Source organism: Triticum dicoccoides, chromosome 3B, assembly GCF_002162155.2.
Source record: "Triticum dicoccoides isolate Atlit2015 ecotype Zavitan chromosome 3B, WEW_v2.0, whole genome shotgun sequence".
Lineage (NCBI taxonomy): Eukaryota > Viridiplantae > Streptophyta > Magnoliopsida > Poales > Poaceae > Triticum > Triticum dicoccoides.
The window spans coordinates 222,022,758-222,033,943 of record NC_041385.1 but is presented as its reverse complement, the minus strand read 5'-3'; the positions used below and the strand labels follow the sequence as shown (position 1 = coordinate 222,033,943).

The 11,186-nt window shown below is 47.4% G+C and overlaps 1 long non-coding RNA gene across 10 annotated transcripts; it reads right to left on the bottom strand.

Moving 5' to 3' along the window:
- Window positions 1–6,111: 6,111 nt before the first annotated feature.
- LOC119275603 lies at window positions 6,112–11,186 on the bottom strand. 10 transcript variants are annotated; one of them, XR_005135799.1, is made up of 11 exons: window positions 11,168–11,186; window positions 11,015–11,070; window positions 10,527–10,668; window positions 10,108–10,256; window positions 9,706–9,798; window positions 9,151–9,613; window positions 7,283–8,730; window positions 7,129–7,186; window positions 6,964–7,035; window positions 6,800–6,881; window positions 6,112–6,385 (listed from the first exon to the last, which is right to left on the bottom strand). It is a non-coding gene; the product is annotated as an uncharacterized LOC119275603 (long non-coding RNA). The 10 variants fall into 10 exon arrangements; XR_005135795.1 differs by having other exon boundaries at window positions 6,975–7,035; XR_005135793.1 differs by having other exon boundaries at window positions 6,140–6,881; window positions 6,975–7,035; window positions 7,283–7,933; window positions 8,012–8,730.

Sequence of the window (11,186 nt, the reverse complement as noted above, 5' to 3'; positions counted from 1 at the left end):
ACTGCCATCTTTCAGGTCATACACAAGTATACACTAACGGCCGCACAGGAGATATTTCAATACTTGAACGCACAAGTATAAAAAGCACTTATATTATGAATATCCTTTTACAAATCATAAAGATCATTTGAACATGACATTTTTTTAGCACTGCGACTCTATTACACGAGCACCCTGCAGGACTTCCCCAAAATAGTGCTCGGCGGGTAACCGGCTCTCGTCCGAACCCCGGGTTGCAACATCGGTGGCATCCATCTCCGTCCAGTATGTCTTCACACGGGCGAGGGCCATCCGTGCACCCTCTATGCATGCCGACCACTTCATCGCCTTGATATGTGGCACCGCCCCAAGGAATTGCTGTAATAAGCCAAAATAACTCTTCGGCTTGGGCCTATCCGGCCACAGATGAGCCACTACATCCGTCATGGCAAAACCGGACAATCTATTCAGCTCAGCCCACTCAGCCAACCGATCGGTCAACGGAAGTGAACGCTCCGGACTGTGGAATTGAGACCAAAAAAGCTCTTCCGTCTCGTGATCCTTTTGGCTTCAGAAGTGCACAACCGCATCCGCCACACTCGCCGCCAAATCCAGATAAGGATCCTCCGGACCCCACGGCTGGCCAAGCTGAGCATGCTTCTGATCTGTGAACTTCTTGCGCAGTAGAAAGGGCTTGCCAGCCGCAATGTCTCCGGCCTGACGCAGCTCCTCCTTTATAGCCCTCATTGCAGAACCGGCATCCTTGGCTTCGGCGGTGGCCTTCTTTAGGTCTTCTTGCCCCGCTCGGCGTTCCTTTTCAAGAACCTCATAGCGGTCGGTAACATCCTTCAGCTTCACGGCCATTTCGGCCATCTCCTCCCTGCTTCGGCAGTGAGCAGCCCTTTCGGCTTCTAGCTCTTCGGCTGCCTTCGAGGCAGCCGCATCACTCCTTCTGGCCTGCTCCTTAGCTCGAGCAAGCTCTGCCCGAAGGTCCTCCACAGCAGCGGCACCATCTACATTAAGCACACATGTTGTAAGGAGTGGGCTTCAGCTCCCTTACTAGGTGACCACGGAGAAACAACCTACCTTGTGACTCATCAAGTCGCTTATTGACCAGCGCGATGTCCGCATCCGCAACGTCGAGTTGCTGCTTTAGTTCAGCAACTCCATCAGTCCGGCTGGCCACCGGACTATCCGCCACCTACGTAGGAAAGGCGAGAATTAATACCTGAGATTATGATCCTCGGCACGCTGTCGCTTTCGACAACATACCGAGTCTCAGGGGCTACTATCTATACAGGGCGCACTTTATGTGCAAAACTGTCAAAAGGTATGTCATTTTTACGTACCTCAAACCCCGCCAGCAAACTTCTGACGGCATCATACAACCCGCCCTCAGTGGACGAAATTCTTTCAATCACCATACTCATCAATGTACGGTGACCTTCTAAGATAGACGCCCTCTCGAGCAGATCCTTCAGCTCCCCCGGCCGTACACCAGTTGGTGCCGAACTCTCCGGCCCTGCCGGACTCGGGGACACCCTCCGCGACGATACCTCAGGGTCATCCGCCCCACCTGACGGTGCGGCGGATGGAGGCGTCTCGCTCTCCATCATCTCCGGACGAAGGTCCCCCGAAGACGAGCTCGGCTGAGAAGGACGGAGATCCAAACTACAGTAAAAACTTCGGTTATCCTCAGAAGCAAAAATAGGGGCGTCCCTTGTTACAATACTCCCCTTTTTCTACTTACGGCTCGCTGGAGGGCTGATTCCTTGGGGGAGATAGTGCGGCCGGGGCCTCCCCCGGCGTAGGACCCTCTGGTGAAGATTTTTTCCCCTGCTTTGAAGCCTTAGCCTCCGGGTCTTCGGAAGCGGTCCTCTTCTCCCCATGGAGGGAGGGATTCTCGATCCCCCCTTTCTCCAAAGCCTCCTTAGTAGAGGCAGTAGTTTCTCTGTTTTCCCCTTCGCCCTCCTCTAAAGGCGCAACCTCCAGCATCTTGACCAACACCGGATCGGGCGTGGTCTCTGGGAGGGGGGCCGGACACCATATCAGTTTTGCTTGCGCTATCCACTCCTGTTCAAAGGACGGTTGGTTAAAAGGCAAATCCAGGAATATGCAAACAAACGGTATGTCCGGACACAGGGCTACTTACTTGAGCATCCGGGCGATTGCAGCTTAGGCCGGCATCCTCGGTCAATTCCGGACACACTTCTTGTGATCCGAAGAACAATTTGTACATCTCCACGGGCGTCGTACCCATGAAGTGTTGGAGAGCTCGTGGCCCCTCTGGATTGAATTCCCACAGGCGGAGGGGGCGACGTTTGCAGGGCAGAAGACGCCGAATCAGCATAACCTGCATCACTACGACCAGATTGATCTCCCTCTCTTGGAGGTCTCGAATCCGGCCCTGCAATAGGGGTACGTCCTTTGACGGCCCCCAGTTAAGCCCTTTGTTGACCCATGAGATCAGCCGTTGTGGAGGGCCCGAGCGGAAGACGGGCGGCGGCTTCTGCTTGATGCCCCTGGGAGCGGTAATATAGAACCACTCCTGTTGCCACAAACCGAGCTCCTCCTGGAAAGAGCCCTCGGGCCATGGAGCATCGGCCCTCTTGCTTACAACCGCCCCGTCGCACTATGTTTGACGCCCCTCGATCATCTTCGGCTCCACTTTGAAGGTTTTGAGCCACAAACCGAAGTGAGGGGTAGTGCGGAGGAAGGCTTCGCAGACGACAATGAATGATGACATGTGGAGGATGGACTCTGGAGCTAAGTCGTGGAATTCCAATCCATAGTAAAACATGAGCCCTCTCACAAAAGGATCCATCGGGAAGCCTAAACCCCGACGGAGGTGGGACACGAACACGACGCTCTCGCCGGGCTCGGGAGTAGGAATGACTTGCCCTTTGGAGGGCAACCTATGCAAAATCTCGTAGGTCAGGTACCTGGCTTCTCTCAGCTTTAGCACGTCCTCTTCCGTGACGGAGGAGGGGGCATCCACCGGCCCTGTAGGTCGGAGCCGGACATTGTTGAAGGTCCGAGGCGCTCGAATCTGGGACTCTGGATGTTGGAACTCGGGGCGAGGGGCAGATTCGATTGAGGATTGAAGAAAAGAAGCGAGCCTTGGTCTCATTATAAAGAGGGAGAATACCAAGAGCCGTCCCCGTGACCGTTTGGAACTCACCTTTGATGGAGGAGGCGTGGCAACGGGCATGGTTGGGTTACCCACGTCCGTATTGATGGGAATCCCGGAATAAGGGGAACACGATCTCTGCTTCGACAAGACGTGCCAAGGAAACCGCTTCACTAAACGCGCTGAGGTGGTATAATAAAAATGATTCAAGTAAAGGCTTGGTAGTGGTGTGACGTCACGCCACAAAATACGTCAGCAGATTGAACTTGTGTACATATTATTCTCTCTACGGTGGTATGTGGAATTTATTTTACAGAGGCGGACACTATCCTGGTGTTCACAATCTTCTATGAATTATTCGGAGGAGGAACCCGCATTGCAATGCCGAATACAATATGCGCGCCGGACTCGTCGTCATTGAAGCCTGGTTCAGGGGCTACTGAGGGAGTCCTGGACTAGGGGGTGTCCGGATAGCCGGACTATCATCATCGGCCGGACTCCAAGACTATGAAGATACAAGATTGAAGACTTCGTCCCGTGTCCGGATGGGACTTTCCTTGGCGTGGAAGGCAAGCTTGGCAATACGGATATGTAGATCTCCTACCATTGTAACCGACTCTGTGTAACCCTAGCCCTCTCCGGTGTCTATATAAACCAGAGGGTTTTAGTCCGTAGGACGAACAACCATTACAACAATCATACCATAGGCTAGCTTCTAGGATTTAGCCTCCTTGATCTCGTGGTAGATCCACTCTTGTACTGCCCATATCATCAATATTAATCAAGAAGGAGTAGGGTTTTACCTCCATCGAGAGGGCCCGAACCTGGGTAAAAACATCATGTCCCTTGTCTCCTGTTACCATCCGCCTAGATGCACAGTTCGGGACCCCCTACCCGAGATCCGCCGGTTTTGACACCGACAGCCGTGATAGCCTAGTGTAAGTTGCTTGCTTATTTATTTCCTTGTTGTCTTGTTTATTTGTTTGCTTGTAGTCAGTGCAGTTCTTTTTCTGCGGTTTGCTAGTGGCTGCAACAACCTATTTTTTAAAACTAGGCCACAATAACCATGGGCTAATATTTACTGTAGTGACACTGCACCTACGGGCCGGAGAAACAGTGGGCCTTCCTACGGGCCATATAAACAGTGGGCCTTCCACGGGCCGTAGAAACAATGGGCCTTCACGGGCCGCAGAAACAATGGGCCTTCTACGGGCCGTATCATCAATGGGCCTTATACGGGCAGTATGATCGATTGGCCAAACATGGGCCAATAACAGGCCGCATTATGGCCGTAAACGGGCTAGAGTTGGAATCGTCTGTTCATGGGCCGACCATAACGGGCCATCGTTAATAGGTCGTATTTCATGACGCTGCGAAAACGGCCCAACATGTTAACGGACCACAAACGGGCCGACTGTAACCACGGGCTGAATTTGGCCCATAAGCAGAAAATGACAGTAACGGGCCGTAAGTAAACAAATGCTGGAAATGAGCCCAAGAATAAATGGGCTCTGAGAAGGCCGAAAGATAACATGGGCTGGAAATGGCCCAACGGAATAACGGGCCCTTAATAGGTATAAAGTGATACACTGTTCATTACGGGCCAGTTTCACCACGGGCCGTTAATGGGTGTAAAGTAATACACTGTTCATTAGGGGCCAGTTTCACCACGGGTCGTTAATAGGCCAAGAGTTACATAGGGCCTCATATGGGCTGAAAGACATCATGGGCCATACATGGGCCAGAAGTGAAAACGGACTGGAATCATATTGGGTGGCCCAGATGACGCTACTGGGCCTAATTCGGATATGGCGTAATGGGCCTTGGGTTAGCGGGCTGTAAATGGGCCATATGCGAACAGGCCATTAACAGGCTTTACATGGGCCGGCCCGCCACCTTTTGACCAAGTCAAACGGGCCGGCCTTTTCACAGGAATGGGCCTCTGTTGGGCCGTGCCACGTGTCGACGTATCATAGGCGCCTTCTGTCCAATGAGTGGATGACATCTGTCCCAACGGTGAGCCGACACGTGTTTCCTCCAGCCAATGATGATTTTACACGTGGAAAATCCTCATTGGTCGGGGCTGTTAACGGGTTATCGGATCCAAAACCCGACCCGATAGCTTAACGGCGTTCCGTTACGGTGGATGCCACGTGCCGGTCACCCTTGACGAAAGCACTTCTGTGACGCGCGATTTATCGTCATGGAAGTGGACACTTCCGTGATGATAATTTTGGTAATGTCATGGAACACTTATACGAAAGCACAGGTATGACTATCTTGATTCTGCCATAAATTTGTCATGGATGTACATGCATGACAAAAAACGCGACCTACTGTGACAAACATGTATCATCATGGAAGTGTATTTTTTTTTGTAGTGTATCCACCTGACATATGGGCCGGATATGGGGAGTGTCAGCCGGTCCGGGTGTTTGGGCTGCCTATTGAGAGCCCGGTTGGGTGTCGTCTTTTCGTCCAGATACTGACGGGGCAGCCCGTCCGGGCGTTTGAGCGGGTTTGAGGGGTCCGACTATAAATGCTCTCGGGGAAGAGATTCATGATCTATTTGATGAGCTGTATAGACGGTCTAGTAGCAAGTATGTCACTTCTATGTTGTGGATGTGTGTGACCGTGCACGATATGTAATTTGGTGGATGAATTCTTTCCCCCTTAAAAAAGAAGCTAAACATGTCAAGGTGTAGAAGAGTCAAATGAGTCTTCTATGAGAGCCATTGGTTTTTTTCGGGCCAAATCACAGCCTTTTTTTAACAGGATAGGAAATTACCCGTGCGTTGCAACGGGGACATAAGTATTCTAGTGGTTCAACATTAATTGTGTGAAAATGTGTACCTTTAATAGGATGTATATGTTATAAGATAACATATTTAATACGAAGTAAATCATAGCCAACTTTTTTGGTACCACAAAATCACTCTTGTCTTCTTCCACCCTCAATGTTCTCCTCTCAAACCCAAGCAACTACAGTGAAAACTAATGAGTGAGTTTCAATAAAGCACACAATCAAAATAAAATTAAAACTAAATTATATCATATATAATTTAAACCAAGCCAGTCCAACGAACAAGCTAAAGAGGAACAACATAGGAATCAAATACACTCTACTTATATAGATATTATAGAACTGGATGTGTCTGGTCCAATGCCATCATGAATCAAGATTTGTGAGCTATGTGAAGATCGAATCTTGGATTTTGAGTTAACTTCTCTTGAGTGTTTCTCCTTGTTCCTTCTGCTCCCTTGAGCTATTCCTTCCTACAAAATAGTTAAATGTTAGTACCAGAGTAAAAAAAAGGCAAATTTTAGTATAACAATGCAAAATTTCAGTACAATAAGAAAAATTGTAGTACAACAGTAACATGGTGAACTTTAGTACAAGAAGTCTAATATCTTGACAAAAATTCAGTAGAAATCAAATTTCCATGCAAGGGGATATTTCAATGACTCCAGAAAAAGACGGTACAAGCAAATATTTCAATATCCCAGAGAAGTGTGTGCATGAATATGAAAATAAAGTAGTCTTCGAGAAGAAATGTTCCTGACAAGGTACATCATGTTATAATCCACATTGAAGGTATACACGTGAATAATATATTCTGCGTCGTGATTCCACGGTTATAAAAAAACTTTTTTGTCACCATTTGTACAATGTTCATAGAGATTACTAACAAACTATGCCAGCTATACATCAAAGCTTGACAAGGTTTCAGAATTTTCCACTGAAGAGCATCCCTTCTGCTGGATGAACATACTGCAGGCAAACAAAACAGTTATTTTTAAGAGTTCACAGGACGTTGAAATTGCATTACATTAGAATTAACCTAAAAACTTACATCTAGTTTACCTCGTTTTAGCTTCCACATTTGCAAGATCTCTCGAAGCAATATACATGTATAGACCTAGAACTTTGAATACATCAGTGGGGAATAGATCAATCACGACATGTTTTTAAAGGCCTAAAAATAATTAAAACGAAATTCATTAGGTTCGATACTTACAATTGCTAAGTCAAAAGCCTCTCTCAGTGCACGAGCTGGAAAAAATGTCAGCTTCTGTCTGCCATCACGCATACAACAACAGTCAAAATGTAAGACAAATTTTCTATTTCAAAAAGGCAAGCTTCACAAAAGACTAGTAGATCAAAAGACTAACCAAGTGAGGGACAAATGAAGACGATAGTACAGTCTATCTTCTACCAAAGGCATGGTAAACATACTGTTCAACAGGTTGCATGCCGAGGAGTTGTACCTGCACACGACAGACATGCAGCATGATGCCGCGTAGGGCGGAAGCAAGGAAGGATGAGATCTTCCCGACTTCATGATATGACTTCCTCGACGAAAAACCTAGAGAGGGCAAAGGCACATCGCTGACACAACTCCAATTGCAACTGTGCTCGCTCTCCTCGGCCCGAGATGAGTGCAGCGGAGTGGCCGTGCTGGAGATGGACAGAGAGAGGCGCAACGTCGCCTGAAGCGCGGCTGCGCGTTGCTGCCTCCGCCGGAGAAGAACGGGGGATCGGTCGAGATTGCGTGCTTCTGTCCTGGGTGCGGAGGATGGGGTAGGCGGTGTGATGTTACCCGGGGAGATGGAGCGGCGAAGAGTAGCAATTGCGTGGTCACGGCATCACCAAGGGGTCGATGTGGGGATGGGAAAGGCCGCGTGACGGCAGACAGGATAAGCGGATCGGTGGTGGGATTGGGATGAGCTCATGTGCGGGGGTGCGTACGTGGGATTTGATCTATTCTACCTACTAGATGACCTGGTTGCGCCAATAGCAGCTGGACTGTTTACATTATCACCCTGATAATTTAATTGAAAAGCATGAATTCCATGGAAGCAGAGACTGAGCTGAATGCATGGAAGAAAAATGTGGCTTACCGTACATCCATGGTCATCTTAGGCGATAGATGAATTACTGCCTTGTTTTCTTTGCATTGCCAGCGTTCTTAGCACCAGCACTGCTCCTGAATGGTATGAACCAACACTTTGAAACCCGTAGTCTAGGGATGCAAGGCGGCGCCCGAACCCGTCCCGCTCCGTATACAAATTAGAAAAAGCTAGTTCTAATTAGGCTGTGCTGCTGTTAGGCAAAGTTGTACTAATTAAGCACTTTGGTGGGTCTATGCGGGACGCCGCTCTGCACCCCTACCGTAGTCCCTGATAACAAACCCATAGCCCCCCTGCAGGAATTTTAGCAAAGTCCTATCTGGAAGCAGGGACACACTATTCGTAGGAAGCTCAAGCTCAACACCAGCAAGCACAGCCCCGTCGTCGGCTATCTCACACACGTACAAAAGAGCAGGCAAAGGAACATGCGCCGCCAGGGTCTCCAAAATAGGAATCACAAAAGATATAGTAGGGCACATCCTGAGCAGAAGAAATAGTCCTTGAAAAGTAAGTTAACCAGCAAAGGCAAATGGAAAACAGCAACACAGACACAACACCTAGTCAGTATGTGTACAGCAAGTAACAGACAATTACAGAACAAGGTGATATAAGCAATCCGCGGTAGTAAACAAACCTTGATACGAAGATCTTCACTCAAGCCGCTACCACCCACTATTCAGCAAAGCAATTGAAGACACTGACAGAAGGACCTGCAAATCAAAGTGCGCATGGGGACAATCTGTCAGACGCGTGTACAAAAGAACCAAAAGAAAAATGCAGCAAGAGCATTCTAATAACCATTTGACAGCTCAACATAAGAAAACAATCTGAAGGTTTTAACGGTATCTACTTCTTCCTAGAACAAACAGAGGGCAACATTAAAAGCAACTACACATCCTATATGTTTTTGTTTGACGCACCTAGACTCTTTCTTTACTTGTCACCCGTACCAATACCAACAAGAAGCAAACAAAAGTTTCACCAGGCATTAGAGCTTAGCTAGAGACCGCATATGTATGAGGCACCGTCTCGCAATGGCGCATCCGAGCTTAGCTAGAGACCGCATATGCAAACCGATTAACCAAGCAGAACAGAGAAGAGACGAATCAGAAGAGGACTCAGATGCTCACGATGTGGTTGAGGTGGCGTGCATGATGAAGAGGTGGTCCTAGCGCATGGCGAAGAGCGGGCCGCGGCCGATGTCAAATGCGACGTTGAGGGACGACACGGTGATGCAGGTCTCGTGCCCGCTCACCGAGATCCCCTCGACGGCGTACCCCTTCGCCTCCACGCGCTTGCGCTGCACCTGGGCGCGCGTGGCGGTACTCCTCCTCGTCGGTGAGCTCCCAGTCGAGCACCGAGAGCAGCCCGCTCCCTTGTGCATCTGACACTTTCAACTCCTCAGCATCATCTGACTTCTCTTCCTTGGCATCAGTGTTCTCAGGGGCCTTCTCTTCACAAGCTTTCCCCGATTCCACCCCCTTCCTTCTTGGCATTGTCGCTATTATCAACTTTGTCCCCACCATTTTGTTCTGTGTCACCATAAGCTAGAATTTTCTTCAGCTTAAAGGCAGAATCAGACCTTTTGGGTATCTATATAACCAAATATTGATGATTCACAAGGTCAAGTCAAACTAAAGAAACTAAAAATAGCATGTTACATATCGTTAGTACAGAAAGTTTACCCTTCATCATGACCATTCTTATTAGGGTGTGTATTAGGGTGCGACTTCTCATAAGCTTCTTTCTTAGCCTCCATTTCAGCATCAAATTCCTTCCTGTATTATGCCAACATTGGATAACACGTTATTGATAGTTTGATACATAGTTATAAATAAAGTCAGCAATGTGAAAACTATAGACACTGCATTCATGATTCTAAAATGTAAGAGGAAATGACGTAGCTATCAATCATCATGAGAAACAGTACAAAATCTTGCATCGAAGTATCTAACCAACATCAATTGATAAAGAAAGAGCATGCGAACAAATATATTGGGAATAAGCCCAAAGAATGAGAACATAAATTCTATCACTGGTAAATGGTAAGCATGACACAAAAGAACTTGAATCGGTAGTTAGCTTACTTTGTTTTTATTTCTAGATCCGCTCCTGCAAAACTAAGTTTGTTATTCATGATATTGTTAGCTTCAACTTCTTCCGAAAATTCGACCAAAGCTGTGCCGGAGAACTGCCCCTTGTTAGAAACATGTTTTGGAAGCCTTACGATGTTAGCCTGTGATGCACACGGTTCAGAAACAACATAGCACCATCAGCATTTATGTTACACGATTCGTGTATTTATAGTGATGCTGCGCCAACTTGCAAGTTTGCCAAATTATCATATCAATTGAATATCACATGCATAGTGCATCTAACTGAACATTTCCAGTTCAAAGTAACTGATAAATGTGTTACTGAAAGTTGAAGCAACACGCAATGTGCAATCTAGCGGTTCTAGCCTATCCTGTCAAGTCTGGTATTCAAGGTTATACAGATAGCATACCTTGCCATACTGACCAAAGAAAGATTGAACATCTTCCAGCTTTACGTTGTGAGGAAGTGGTGACACAGCAATTGACCTCGAGTCAATTTGCACTATAATTTCATCTGGCTTCAACAACTCATTAGCTCTCCCAACTCTCTCCCTGTGTAAACCAAAAATTGGTCTCAGTTACACAACCATATAACTCGCATATTTCTATAAGAGCAACTGAAGCAAGACATGTTCATTTTGGCCTAATTTGCACCATGCAGCAACCATCCACTTGAACAGGTGAATTAGCTAGATCATAATGAAGATTTGATCAAATATAAGAATAAATCATCTACTTAACAATGAAGTTCAACTACAGAGTTCACCTTGTCAATCAATACATGAAACTGGAAAACATAATATTATCCTTCCACTCAGAAGTTATGCTTCTTCAGCATTGAAACAGGAACCCCACTGTAGATCACTAAAGATTTCGCATGTCATGTAAAAGGACTGACCTGTAGGTCGGCTCCCTTCCAGATTTCACTGGTAGGAATCAATCCCCAACGCAAACCTAAAAAATACGAAGAGATGAATTAGAGGGAGGAGCGTGGGTTCATCCAGCACAGAAATAGGGCGGGGGAGAGATAGATCAAGGGAAGAAGGAGTACCTGCGCGTGGTGGTGGTGT